Consider the following 15719-nt stretch of genomic DNA (forward strand, 5'->3'; position numbering starts at 1 on the left):
ACCACCTGCAGTGCACCACCGACAACCGCTGCACCACCCACATCCCCCATTGGGATGTCATGCTACTGCTCGTAATTTGATTCCCAGGTATGTGAAATTGGACTTTCCTACATTTGATGGGGCTAAGGACCCCTTGATCTGGTTCCACCGACGTGACCAGTTTTTTTACCTTAAAAAAACACCGGCGGATGACCGGGTCCAGTTGGCCACATTCCATATGCTCGATGAAGCACTTCTATGGTTCCACCAATTCAAAAATGAACATTTGGTTCCTGATTGGGATATATTTAAACAATTTTACATGATGAGGTTTGGTCCTCCAGCCAGTAGTAACCTGTTGGGTGAATTGGTGAATTTGAAACAGACGGGCACAATTGAAGTGTACCAAAAGACCTTTCAAGAATGCTTGGCCAGAGCCAATATCAATGTCAAGCCCTCCCAGTATGTTAACCTTTTTACTTCTGGCTTGACCGAGGACCTGAGTTTGGAGGTTGAATTACACGAACCTAGAGATTTGGACCACGCTATGAACTTGGCCAGGACCATTGATACTAAACAGCGAGTTCTGAAGGAATCCCTACTCCAAAGACCAGCTTCGCCAAGCAGGGTGACTACCACTGCACCCTCACCCTATTCAAGGCCTCCACGTACTGGACACAATGCAACTCCATGTGCAGAGAGTTCTCCCTCCACGCCGCCAGTACCATACATAAGAAAATTGAATAGACAAGAGATGGAACAGAGGAGGGCAAAGGGTCTTTGTTTTAATTGTGATGAACAATATGTCCAAGCTCACATATGCAAGAGATTATTCAGTGTGCTTCTCTGTGAGGATACTGAGGAAATACTTCCAGAAATACTCCCAGAAGAAGACAGTGTTGAGACAGAACATGATGCCCTAGCTATTTGACTTCATGCCATGACTGGCATGCACAGTTCCAACACAATGCAAGTTCGTGCCAAGTTGCACCATCTACAGTTACTAGCCTTAGTTGACTCTGGCAGCATGCACAACTTCATAAGTCAGCCAGCGGCAGAACAACTTGGGTTGGTAATGAAGCAAAAAACTAGCCTCTCAGTTGGAGTGGCCAATGGGGCCAAAATTGCCAGTGTGGGTATCTCTACAGCCACCCCCTTTTGTATCGAGGGCCACTCCTTTATTGCCAATTTCTTGGTGATTCCACTGGTAGGGTTAGATTTGGTACTCCGAGTTAAATGGCTCCAGATGTTGGGGCCTATCTTGTGGGATTTTCAAGCCCTGACGATGACCTTCACAGAGGGCAAGCGTCATATTACCTTGCATGGCACACATGCTATGCCATGCACACTTCAGGCAGTTCAGGTCTAGAGCGCCGAGCACTATAAGTTATCTCAATTACTTACAGACTTTGAAGATTTATTTCAGGAACCTACTGCTCTTCTGCTTATTCGCCACTGTGATCACCGCATTAGATTGAAACTGGGGACAAAACCTGTGGTGGTTCGGCTTACCATTACCCCCAATTACAGAAGGATGAAATTGAGCGACAGTGCCGAAATATGCTCGCCCAGGGAATAATTCCGTCCAGTAGGTTTACTTTCTCATCCCCTGCGTTACTGGTAAAAAAACATGACAATTCTTGAAGATTTTGTGTGGACTACAGGCAGCCCAATTCTAACACAATTAAAGACAAATTTCCCATCCCCGTGGTGGATGAGCTGTTAGATGAATTACATGGCGCCACTATATTTACGAAGCTGGACTTGAAGTCAGGTTATCATCAGATTAGAGTTCATCCTTCAGATGTGGAGAAGATAGCGTTCCGCAAGCACCATGGGCATTTCGAGTTCCTAGTGATGCCCTTTCGTCTCTCCAATGCGCCATCCACTTTCCAGGTCCTCATGAATGAGGTATTTAACTCTATCTTACGAAAATATGTTCTAGTCTTTTTTGATGATATATTGGTGTATAAAAAACATTGGGACGAGCACCTTGAGCACTTTCACTAGGTATTTACTCTCCTATGTTCACATCATTTGGTTTTAAACAAGTCCAAATGTTTGGTGGGCACCTGAGGTGGCATATTTGGGCCATGTTATTTTTGCAGTTGGGGTGAAGGTTGACCAGAGCAAGATTCAGGTCATCACAGACTGGCCTCCTCCCATATCCATCACAACGTTAAGGGGAGTTGTGGGCCTCACTGGTTATTATAGAAAATTTATCCGCAGCTATAGATAGATTGCAACGCCACTCGACAATCTCCTCAGGAAAAATGATTTTAACTGGTCCAAGCCAGTGGATCATTCTTTTCAGCAGTTGAAGGAAGCCTTATCTTCAGTGCCGGTTTTGCAGCTGTCGGACTTTGATGAGTTGTTTTTAGTGGAATGTGATGCTTCGGGTGAGGGTATAGGTGCACTGTTACAACAACAAGGCCACCCGATCGCTTATTTCAGCTGACAGCTTGGCCAACACCATCACAAACTTGCGGCTTATGAAAGGGAATTGATCGGTTTAGCTAAAGCTATCCAGCATTGGAGGTCCTATCTTTGGGGGTGCCCATTTCTTATTCGGACCGATCATTCAAGCCTGAAGTATCTTCTTGAGCAGCATCTCACCACCTCTCCTCAGCAGCACTGGTTGAGTAAACTGATGGGGTTTGACTTTACCATAGAGTATAAACCTAGCAGTCTGAATGTGGAGGTTGATGCCTTGTCTCGCCGGGACATTCCAGAGCCACAATTGCATGCTATCAGTCAGCCCAGAAGTCTTTTGTTTGACTCTATTAGGGAGGAGACACATCAGCATCCAGAACTCACTGCCTTATATCATGATATTCACTAGGGGACCTCGGATAGCCATTGGACGATCCAGGATCGTCTTATCCTATTTAAAAATAGGATTTTTTTGCACCCCACCTCGCCACTCATTACCAGCATCTTAACCTCTTTCCATGATAGTACACATGAGGGCAGACAGAAAACATATTTCCGCCTCAGTCGGGAATTTTTTTGGAAGGGTATGAAGAGAAGTGTAACAGAGTATGTGGCAGCTTGTCAGACTTGTCAACGGAACAAGGCCAAATCATTAAGTCCAGCAGTGTTGCTCCAACCTCTTCAGCTACCGTCACAGGTATGGTCAGATATTTCTATGGACTTCATTGATGGCCTTCCCACCTCTTCTAGAAAATCTGTTATATTTGTAGTGGTTGAGCTCTTCTCCAACTATGGCCATTTCCACCCTTTGCCGCATCCCTACACAGCAGATCATGTGGCTCAGCTCTTCATGGATAATATTGTTCGGTTACATGGGGTATCACAGAGATCCGCCTCAACTTTTATCGTATGAACCAGGTGCATCCAAGGTCGCTACCTTGGATTGGGCTTTAGCTGAAAGGGACGCCATGCTCAGAGAGGTACACACTCATCTCTAGGAGGCCCAACAGGCCATGAAACTCTATTATGATAAGAAGCATCGGGACATCTTCTTCTCTCCAGGGGATTATTTGTGGTTACGTCTCCAACATTACTGGTAACTTTCACTGACAGCCTCCAAACTTCAAAAACTCTCCCCGAAATATTATGGGCCCTTTCAGGTGCTAGACCGCATTGGCACAGTCGCCTACCGCTTGCAACTTCCACCAGAAGCCAAGATCCATAATGTGTTTCACCTCTCCCAATTGAAGGCCTTCCAGGGAGACTCCCCATTCCTACACACACTGCTACCACCACTACATGAGGGTTGGGTCCTTTCTACTCCAGTTCAGGTGTTACAGGCTCGCTGAATTCAAAGCGATTGAGACATTCTAGTGCAGTAGGCTGATACTGGCCCCATTGACACTACATGGGAGCCCTTAGCTGCTTTCAAGGCTCTCTACCCCTCTTTTGAGCTTGCAGACAAGCTCTTTCTCCAGGAGAGGGGTGATGTTATGGACTCTATAGCATCTCGAGTTATCAAAAGATGCAGGAATTAAATTATGTTATTTCCCTTTGCATGTATGTTGAATTTGGTTTGGTTTGGTTTGGATGTAATTTTACTCGAACCATGTGACCCATCGGTCTGAGTTGTAATTTCGTCCCCAAACCTATTTATTGGGACAAAGAGCTGAATGAAGATTAAGCATTGAATCATTTAGTTTTAACCATGTCGGATTCTCCCTCAGAGGTCCAGGTCGAGCCTCCTCAAGGCTCAATCCATTTCCACCATGACACGTTCCAAGAACAAGAGTTCTCTTCCAACGTCAACAGCCAATCTGGAAGGAAGAGAGGGAATAAGGGTGACAAGATCCATGGCCCAGGAAGATCCCAACACAAGACCATCCTCCTAGTGATTGACTAGTTTCAATGATTGTGCCATCCAGACCTTATAGCCTCTTCTCTTCTGTCTTGTTCAGGTCTTTAAATATCCACCTTGCCATTCTAGAAGCCTCCCCACATCAACACATAATCCCTCTGTCCACCCCTGACACTTTGACCCACCTGAGCCACAACTTGCTAGAAAATCGTCTCCAAAATGACACTTGGAAACCCCGTAGCCTTCTGCCTAACTCCTCAATCAATGGTGTTAAGTTGTGGAGCGTAATTAATGCCTTACGCTGAGTCAATATGTGGATCAACCTTTTAATGTGGTTGCCCTAATTTTTATTAAGGATGGTTTGGGATTTCATTCTTATATTGGGTTGCCCTAATTTTCTCTTTATAATTGGAGGCGCTGCTATTTGCGTTATCACAGAGCAGGATCTTGAGTTGGTGCCCAAGAGAGGTTAGAGAAAAAACAGTTGTAAGTTGTGTGTGATTTCTTTTGTAAACTATTTTATCTTTATAGTGATTAATGCAACAGTAGAAGATAGGACGTAGTCTCACCTTAAGGCAAACCTGTATAAATTTTGTTGTCTTTCTACTTTCATGCCTGCTTTTCCTTTCTTCCGCAGTTATTATTATTGCTCTCGTTAATTTGGAATTATGGTGTCTAATTCCTAATTAAATCTCCCCCATTCTTTTGCCCACCCCTCTAGTTATCAGGAAGCCCAAATCCACCCTCTAGGTTGACACTTCCAATGCTGAATCCTCAAATCAACCCACTACTACCCCCTCTCCAATTCACTTACTCCCGACGCCGAAGCATGCGCAAGGGTAAGGACATCGCCTCCACGGAGTCATGCAAGACTACAAACAATCCATCTGCTTCTGAGTCCTCCATTGTCCCTACACAACCGAAGTTGTCACATGGTGAACATACTATGAATTTCATCAAGGCCATCGAGCCTTAGAGCCAGCACTACCCACCACATGTGTGGGAAAAGATGAAGGAGATGGGTTGGGACTATTGCTACTACTACGATGAGTGCTTCTTCTATGAGGATGGGAAATTCACCCTCATTCCCCTACCATGATCATCTTATCATGGAATATAACAGGAATTGTTTCGGTCCAAGTGTGCAACAGTTAAGGTAGTTCTTTTTTAATATAAGCCTAGCATTGTAATTTTGCATGAAACAAAACTGCAATCCCATGAATCTTCTATTATTCGCAATATTTGGTACTCTTCTAACCAAAAATGGGCCACTATAGATGTTGTACTCTGGTGGCATACTTGTAATAGGAACCCCCACTCGGTTGAAGCTTCCTTCACTATCCCCTCTTGTTTCTCCATTGGAATCCGCTTCAATGATAGGACTTTGGGACACTCCTGGGCCCTCACCAGTATATATGGGCTGACTCATTATCATGATCGTGCAATGTTTTTGGAGGAACTTGATTTTTTGCATAATTTAATATATTTTATCACCTCTTTACTTTAAAACTTAGTTTAATTTTATTTATCTTCATTGATTTTAGGTTTCATGGTTGTTATTTAAATGTTATGTCAGATTTGAAGAAAATAAAGATCTAAATTTTACCAATGCAACAAGAGGATAAGGATTTGGTTCACTGGCCTGTTGGCTTGAGTCAGGCGAGTCCGGGTCTCGGCAGGACAGGAAAGGCCCGGCTAATTAATTGAGTTTCCTAACTTAGGAAACAATGTAATTTTTCTATAGTATCTTCTTCTTCCACTGAACTGAAGATCTCACCGCCTTCTTCTTCGGCAAAAGACCAAAGACTCTCGATGGATAGCAGCACTGAAGATATGATCCAGAGAGAGGAACGGAAAAATTAATTTGGTTGGCATCAATCCAGCCTTTCAAATTTTTATTTTACGGAGGAGGTAGCGATTTTGAGGTGATCTATTTTTGGGAGAAAAGCCGACGCATTGCGAGGAGGCTGAGAGAATAGATGGGCATAGTGTTAGGATCATCATGAGCCATGGATCTTGTCACCCTTCTCTCTTCTCTTCCTTCCATTACCTTGCTTGACGTTGAGATAGAATGATGGAATAATGAAGACAGGATTTCGGAAAAGGAATAGGGGAAAAAATGGGAGAGAACTTGAAGGAGCTCTCAACCTGTTTATCTAATTTAATCTAAGCTAGAGTAGACTCAATTTCTACCTTTTCATTACCCTAGCCGTCCCCTTAAATAGGTTTGAGGACGCCCAAAACACTTTAGACTCCTTGGGTCAATGGTTCAAACCAATAAATGCTAAACCACCAAAGATAATTACATGGAAATTGAAAATCACATTAATTAATTCCTATGCCTGCTGGTAACTCGTGATGCTTTAGAGTCCATAACACATAGACGAGAGAGAAGGATAGTGAATATTTTCCTGGTGTTTGTGGAAAAAGAGTTGCGACGCGGGGACTGAGAACGACAACTGCGAAGACGGAAGAGAAATAGAGAGCTATGACGCGATGACTATTTTTTAGTGTTCATTTTCTTTCCATTATTCTCATAAAAAATTATGGTGAATTCGTTGATGTTAAATTTAATTTTTAGCATGAACTAAATTTTATTAATTCTGGGAAAATGATGTAATCTAGTTCTGAACTGTGCTTGATTTTCGATGTTAATTTAAAGTAATTCTTCCTTTGTTTATCTGATTTATTCTGAGTTTATTGCTTCCAGTTAATTGGCCATTAATTAGATGATTTTAATCTTATGATTTGCTATCGAAAGAGGGAATTATAGGATAGATCTTGAATATTTCATCATAGGTAAATATAAAGAATGAAAGATTTGTATGAACCTATGTAGTATTTAAATCATTAGTCTTATTGCTTTCTTGCTTTATCAATTTGCATACTCTTGTGTAAAATGATGAAAAAGAATAATTTCCAATTGACTATCGAAAGAGGCTTTTGGATGAATTAGAGATTTGCTAATAAACAGAAAGAATTAAATTAAATTAGTTAGATGAATAAAGCATAGTGAGGAATTAGGTGAAATCGATTTCCTAGAAGTTTTCTTTCCCATTAATTTGATCTTCAAACATCATTTTTATTTTCCTTTGCTTATTTTCTTTGAATTGATTTTATTTTGAATTGCAATTACAAACATCTTAGTGATTTCTCTAGATAAAATTAAGATTAGCATAATTTCGGTATTTGTCAAAAGTAAGCTACCTATCCCTGAGGACGATACTCTTCTCATCACTTTACTATAAAATTACGATACTGTGCACTTGCAGTTTTGCACCGATCAAGTTTTTGGAGACGTTGCCGGATTGATTTATTCTTATTTTTTTCAATATCGATACAAAGTAATCTTGGTTTTATTTGAGAATTTTTTTATTTTTTATTTTTTATTATATATATTTTTATTTTTTATTTTTTTTTGCTCTACAGGTGTGTTTTTGACGTTGGAAGCATCATGCTAGATCTCGTGACATTACTCCTTTTGATCCAGAGATTGAAAAAACTCTTAGATCACGAAGAAAAAACTAAAATACTTGCCATGGCTTATGGACAACAGGATGCATTGTTATGGACTCTATAGCATCACGAGTTACCAACAGGCGTAGGAATTAATGAATGTGTTTTTCAATTTCCATGTAATTTTTTCTTGGTTTGGTTTTGTCTTTGGTTTGGGTTGGCTTAGCATTTATTGGTTTCAACCATTGACCCAAGAGGTCTTTAGTGTTTTGGACGTCTTCAACCCTATTTAAGCGGACGACTAGGGTAATGAGAATTATGAATTGAGTCTACTTTAGCTAGAGTAAATTAGATAAATAGGTCAAGAGCTCCTTCAAGCTCTCTTCCGTTTTCCCCCCAATTCTCCTTTCCGAAATTCAATACCCATCAATCCCTCATTCCATCTGAGATCAATACATAGATGCGGAACATGAACAGTGATAACAACTACTGTGGAGATAATATTTATAAATATAGAACATGAACAGTAAAAACAACTACTATACGAATCACAATATTACAAACATGCGGAAAATATAAAAACATTGTCTAAAACAAAAACATAAAATACACATCCTTAAAAAAGGAAAAAAAAAAAAAAACTACTTAGCTACATAACTCCCGAAGTTACCGACCGTGGCACCGGTCGGTTCCCTCTTTTCTACTCAGCCATTACGGTTGTTTAAGCACATACCGTGCTTGAGGAACTTGCCGGAGAAAGATCGCCGGAAATCGCCTTCTTTGTCGGAACTAATGCTCGTCTATTGGTGAGTTGCTCCAAGTTTCGATGATCTGTCCTCTGGAGGAGCATCGTATTTATAGCTGAAGATTTTTTAGCTTTTCCACCTTTACCCTTGATTGTAAGGTGTGCGTTTAAAGACAAAGGGTAACTTTTGTCTTTTTGGCATGTCTCTTTTGCCCTTGCATTATTACCTTTCGGCGCCGAAAGCAGGGGTAGAAATGTCTTTTCTGCTTGTGATGTCATGATGATGACGTGCAGGAATCCTTTTTAGCCATCTTTGTTGACTTGTGTAGCCGTCATTGATGACTTTTTGTAGCCGCCATTGCGGACTTTTGAGCCGCCATTGCTGACTTTGTTTTCGTCGTGGGCCTAGTCTGCTGACGTGGCTGCTGACTAGTCGGTTGACGTGGGTGCTGACTGCTCATTCGGACAGCTGCCTTTTTGTGCACAGTTTACATGTGTGCTCCTTGGAAAAAGTCTTCTGGGCCATCTGGCAGAAGCTTTCCTTTGTTGTTTTGCTGAAGGGGATATTTCCTCCAAGGAGTTTCTTCAGCGTAACTTCAAGACTGGTCTGGACGGAGGCCGGAGTCTCTTTATAGCTTTTAGAGATGATCGTCAATGGGATGGAGGTCTTGTAGACGAAACTTCTCTTTTTCTGAATCAGCTGCTTCATGAGCTGTATCAGGTTTTTGAGCCCGTGGATACGCCTGGTTGGCCAGACTGCTTCTGGGCAAGGCTTGGCTTTTGGAACATGTCTGGGATCATATTCCATGTTGGCGTTACCTTCTTTGATGCCTTCAATAGTCACAACGGAAATGCTTGGAAACATTTTTGTGTCAGTAACAATTTCAGCAATACAGGAAACGAAATGCAGTCGAATTCCTTTACTCTTCGTTATGGAGATAAAGCTTTTGCAAGCCTCCATAATTTCCTTTGGCATTTTCTCCAATACGGATAAGTCGGTGGAGGGCAATACCAGTTGTTTTATGAATCCATATGCATAAAGCATGGATGCATATTTTGAGTCTATTTCATGACTCAGCTTCACTTGATTCCAACTGTTGCTGAGCTCAGTGGTGAAGAAGGGAGTGTTCATCCCTTGTCCAATTTGTTCATTCCATCTCTGGAATTGAACAGTATGATCGGATTCGATCTTTGAACGAACGCTGTCCACCTGTTGAGGGCGTAGCGAGGGTTCCTCAGACATAATGTCTGAAAGTTTTAAAGGTTTAAATTTCTTTAAAAACTCAAACTCATTAAAACTAGTTTTATCTGGTTTATTTAGGCTTTTCAACCTTGTAAACTCAGACGGGGTAACCAATTTTGTCTTGAATGATTTCTCATTCCTAGACAAGTCCATTTCCATCAGGGATGGATCCGTTAAGACTTCCTTTTCAGCTCTAGACTGACAGGTAGAAGTCCCTGATTAAGATTTCAAAGAAATCGTTAAGGTTTCCTTTCCAGCTCTTGACTGGCAGGTAGAAATCCCTGATTCCCCTATCTTTAGAGAAGATTGGGTTGTGATTTCCTTCTCATGCCTGGCATGATCGGTAGAAATCTCGGGTCGACCTGTGTTTATCAAAACACTAAAGTCATCCGTCTACTGATTAGCTGACGTTGTGGCTTCCTTTTCTCGCAATGGAGATCCGGTAGAAGTCCCGGAGGAGCTTGGCATTTCATGCCATAGAGTGAGTTCTTTTAACTCTTCGGTTAATTCTTTAACCTTGAGTTGTAAGAGTTCTCCACTTAACCCATAACGGGCACAATTCTCATAAATGTCTCCTCGTTCTGAGAGAACTAAAAGACTGTCGAATAGTGACTGTAGGGTTGAGAGCAATACCGTGAGTGCGGCAATTGCTGCTGCTAGGTCCGTCAGGGTGCTGCTGAGGGGAATGACAAGATCTATGGCTCATGAGATCCTAACAACGTGGTATCAGACAGGTCCACCCTGGGTGATTCCTCTTCTCCAGAGGACATACGTCAAGTACTTTCAGAACTTCAACAACGATCCACTCTTCAAGGTACTGAAATTTCTCACATCAATAATAGATTACAAACACTGGAATCATCTCTACAAACCGTCATCTGACAACTTGCTGCACTTCAAGCACCAACGCCACCACTAGCAACCAATTTTCAACCACAACCAGTACCCCACCAACAATTCACGCCACCACCAAATCCACCCCTGCGCCAACCAATGGATTCCATGGCAACTCACGCACAAGGACCATCAACGGTTCCAAGGTACTTTAAACTTAACTTTCCTACATATGATGGCTCTAAAGATCCTTTACTGTGGTTCACGAAATGTGAACAATTCTTCTATCATCAACAAACGGTGGAAATGGTCAAGGTTACTTTGGCCGCCTACCACCTGCTCGATGAAGCGCTCATGTGGTTCCATCACTATCGAAATGTCCATTCCATTCAGGATTGGCTGCACTTTAAACATGCTTGCCAGTTGAGGTTTGGACCTCCATCTAGTAGCAACCCAGTGGGGGAATTGATCAACTATAAACAGACAAGCACCTTAGAAGTTTACCAAAAAAATGTTCCAAGAAAGGTTGGCCCGAGCTAGTGAATTTGTTCCTCCTCACCTACATGTTCAGATTTTTAATGCTGGATTGACAGAGGCGGTTAGATTGGAAGTGGAATTACTTGGTCCGATAGATTTGGACTCAACAATGAATTATGCCAGAGTTGTGGAACACAAACAGAGAGTTCTAAAAGAGTCATTACAAAGATAACCATTTTGGAACAACAGAATACAGGGTACTGCATTTTGTCCACGTTTTGGGTCCTCTGCCCCTAACCGAGCAGATCAGGCTACCAGTGTGCCTATACACACTATGCCACGTAAATTTTTGACTAAACAGGAAATGGACGCTCAAAAGGCAAAGGGCCTATGTTTTAATTGTGATGAACAATTCCTGCCAGGACATACCTGTAAACGCTTATTCAGTATTGAACTGTTGGAAGAAGATTCAGAAGAGCTTCTTGAAAATGAAATTGTTGAAGAGGTACAGCAAGAACCAGAGCTCTCCCTCCATGCCATGCATGGCCTGAGTAGTTCTAATACCATGCAAGTAAAGGCCAGGTTACATTATCTCATGCTACTTGCTTTAGTTGATTCGGGCAGCACACATAATTTTATCAGTGAACCAGCGGCGCAATAATTGGGATTGGCAATTGAACAACAAAGGGGACTCTCAGTTTCAGTGGCCAATGGGGCCAAAATTGCTAGTGTGGGATTATGTCCTAACACCCCTTTCACCATTGAGGGGCATTCATTTCAGGCAGATTTACTAGTCATTCCATTCGCTGGATTTGATTTGGTGCTCGGGGTCAAATGGCTCCAGTTATTAGGACATATATTATGGGACTTTCAGGCTCGGACTATGACATTTTCAGCACCACAGGGCCAGATTACATTACAAGGTATTGTGGCATAGGTACCTAACACACTTCACGCTTTACAACTTCAGCACGCCGGTGATGATCAGTTAGCTCCTTTACTTACAACATTTGCGGATTTATTTAATGATCCTACGGGTCTACCACCAGTGCGTCATTGCAATCACCACATTCGTTTAAAGTTGGGAACTGATCTAGTAGTGGTGCAACCTTATCATTACCCGCATATAAAGAAAGATGAAATAGAACGACAGTGCATGCATATGCTCGCTCAGGGGGTGATCCAGCCCAGTCGATCTCCTTGTTCCGCACCAGTGTTACTTGTACGTAAAAAGGATAAATCATGGAGATTTTGTGTCGATTATAGGCAACTCAACTTGCAAACAATTAAGGACAAGTTCCCCATTCCAGTCGTGGACGAGTTGCTGGATGAGTTACATGGTGCTACAATTTTTACCAAATTAGATTTGAAATCGGGCTATCATCAAATAAGAGTTCACCCGACGGATGTGGAGAAGACTGCCTTCCGCACACATCACGGTTATTTCGAGTTCCTCGTCATGCCCTTCGGTCTCTCCAATGCATCCTCCACCTTTTAGGCCCTCATGAATGAGGTCTTTTCATCACTTCTGCGCAACTATGTGTTAGTCTTTTTTTATGACATTCTGGTCTACAACAAAAATTGGGAAGAACATCTCCACCACCTCTATCAGGTATTTACCATTCTACGCTCTCATCATTTGGTTTTGAATAAATCAAAATGTTCTATGGGTACATCTGAGGTGGCATATTTGGGTCACGTCATATCAGTTGTGGGCGTGAAAGTTGACCAGAGCAAGATACAAGCAGTAACAGATTGGCCGATTCCCACCTCCATCACAGCATTAAAGGGATTTTTGGGCCTAGCGGCATATTGCAGAAAATTTATCCAATCTTATGGCATGATAGCAGCACCACTCAACAACCTACTCAAAAAGAATGCCTTCCACTGGTCTTCTTCAGCGGAACAGACCTTTAACCTGTTAAAGGAGGCCTTAGCCTCAGCGACAGTCCTACAATTACCAGATTTTGAAGGAGACTTTGTGGTGGAATGTGATGCATCCGGGGGAGGTATAGGGGCAGTATTACAACAATTGGGACACCCCATTGCTTATTTCAGCCGCCAGTTGGGACAACACCACCATAAGTTAGCTGCATATGAGAGGGAATTGATTGGGTTAGCCAAGGTTGTCCAACATTGGCAACCTTATCTTTGGGGACGACCGTTTCTCATTCGTACAGATCATTGCAGCCTCAAGCATCTTCTTGAACAACACCTCACCACATCCCCATAGCAGCATTAGTTAACTAAACTCATGGGCTTCGATTTTACGGTTCACTATAAGCCAAGTAGTTCGAATTTGAGGGCTGATGCTTTATCACTTCAGGATAATTCAGCCACACAAATTTATGCTATTAGTCACCCACGTTCACTGGTATTAGATTCTATTCGTGAGGAAGTACATCAATATCTGGATCTCATGTCACTATATTAGGATATTCAACAGGGGACAACAGCTCCTCATTGGATGATTCAGGATCGTCTCATACTCTACAAAAACAGGATTTTTTTGCATAATACATCCCCACTTCTTTACACCATCCCGTCCTCTATCCATGATAGCACACATGATGGTCGACAAAAAACATATTTCCGAATCAGTCGGGACTTTTACTGGAAGGGCATGAAGAGCACAATTACTGATTATGTAGCTGCTTGTCAGATTTGTCAACGAAACAAAGCCAAATCTTTAAGTCCAGCCGGCCTACTGCAACCTCTGCAACTACCGTCTCAAATCTGGTCTGACATTTCCATGGACTTCATTGCTGGACTTCCCATTTCATCAGGTAAATCTGTGATATTCGTCATCGTTGATTGGTTTTTAAAATATGGTCACTTCATTGCTTTGGCGCATCCATATACTGCTGCTCAGGTCGCTCAATTATTTATGGACAACATTGTCCGATTACATGGAATTCCCTCATCCATTATCAGTGACAGGGATGCCATTTTTACCATTATCTTTTGGAAGGAATTATTCAAATTACAGGGCACCCAATTGGCATTGTCGTCTGCATATCATCCACAAACGGATGGACAAACAGAGGTTGTCAATCGCACGATTGAAATGTATCTTCGTTGTTTTGTGGGGGACGCACCTAGAAGTTGGGTGAAATGGCTTTCATGGGCAGAATTTTGCTATAACACATCTTACCACACAGCACTGGGAACTACTCCTATCAGGGTAGTTTATGGTAGAGATCCACCTCGTCTGTTACCATATGAACCTGGGGCATCCAAAGTCGTCACTTTGGACCAAGCGTTAGCTGAACGAGACGCTATGCTCACTGAGGTACGTACTCATCTATAGGAGGCCCAACACTCTATGAAACGCTATTATGATAAGAAGCACCAGGAGGCATCTTATTTCCCTAGCAACTATGTGTGATTAAAGCTTCAACACTACCGCCAGATGTCCTTGACTGTATCCAAGCGCCATAAGCTATCTCCAAAATATTATGGTCCATTTCAGGTATTGGACAAAATTGGGCCCGTGGCATACCGCTTGCAGCTACCACTGGAATCAAAGATCCACAATGTATTTCACGTCTCCCAATTGAAGCCCTTCCAAGGTGACTCACCCCTACTGTACACTCCACTGCCGCCACTACATGAGGGCGTAGTCCTTTCTATTCCAGTTCAGGTAGTACAAGCATGCCACATTCAAGGTGATTGGGAAATTCTTGTCCAATGGGCAGATGCCGACCCCAGTGACACCACATGGGAGTCGGTATCAGCATTTCGACTCTTATATCCTTCCTTCGAGCTTGAGGACAAGCTCTTTCTCCAGGAGGGGGGTGATGTTATGGACTCTATAGCATCACGAGTTACCAACAGGCGTAGGAATTAATGAATGTGGTTTTCAATTTCCATGTAATTGTTTCTTGGTTTGGTTTTGTCTTTGGTTTGGGTTGGTTTAGCATTTATTGGTTTGAACCATTGACCCAAGAGGTCTTTAGTGTTTTGGACGTCCTCAACCCTATTAAAGGGGACGGCTAGGGTAATGAGAATTATGAATTGAGTCTACTTTAGCTAGAGTAAATTAGATAAATAGGTCAAGAGCTCCTTCAAGCTCTCTTCCATTTTTCCCCCAATTCTCCTTTCCGAAATTCAATACCCATCAATCCCTCATTCCATCTCAACGTCAAGCAAGGTAATGGAAGGAAGAGAAGAGAGGAGGGTGACAAGACCCATGGCTCGTGAGGATCCTAACATGCATAGCCACACATCTTGAAGGATTATGTACGGCCAGTTGTGAATGACAACTACTTGGGTATAAGATGCCAGACCATTAATGTTAACAATTTTGAGCTCAAACCAGCCTTGATTAGCATAGTGCAGCAAGCCCAATTTAGTGGATTGCCAATTGATGATCCCAATATTCATTTGGTGATGTTCTTCGAGATTTGCGATACTATAAAGATTAATAGTGTTACTGAAGACACCATTAGACTGAGATTGTTTCCTTTTTCTTTGAGGGACAAGGCTAGAAGTTGGCTACAATCTCTACAACCGGGAAGCATGACTAGTTGGTAAGACATGGCTGAAAATTTTTTTGGTAAATTCTTTCTACCTGCAAAAATAGCCCAACTTAGGAGTGAGATTGGTCAATTCAAGCAAAATGATTTTGAGTCACTCTATGAAGCGTGGGAAAGGTATAAAGATTTGATTCGACGCTGCCCTCAACATGGATT

At 42.2% G+C, this 15719-nt stretch overlaps 1 non-coding gene across 1 annotated transcript; it reads right to left on the reverse strand.

The window, feature by feature from the left end:
* Positions 1-15612: 15612 nt before the first annotated feature.
* On the reverse strand, positions 15613-15719 carry LOC137960714 (small nucleolar RNA R71). The gene has a single exon (XR_011114263.1). It is a non-coding gene; the product is annotated as a small nucleolar RNA R71 (small nucleolar RNA).

The sequence above is a fragment of the Aristolochia californica genome, unplaced genomic scaffold (assembly GCF_029961685.1).
Source record: "Aristolochia californica isolate CCGP_79_NKW_82.1479 unplaced genomic scaffold, dmAriCali1.0.hap1 SCAF_3, whole genome shotgun sequence".
Classification (NCBI taxonomy): Eukaryota; Viridiplantae; Streptophyta; class Magnoliopsida; order Piperales; family Aristolochiaceae; genus Aristolochia; species Aristolochia californica.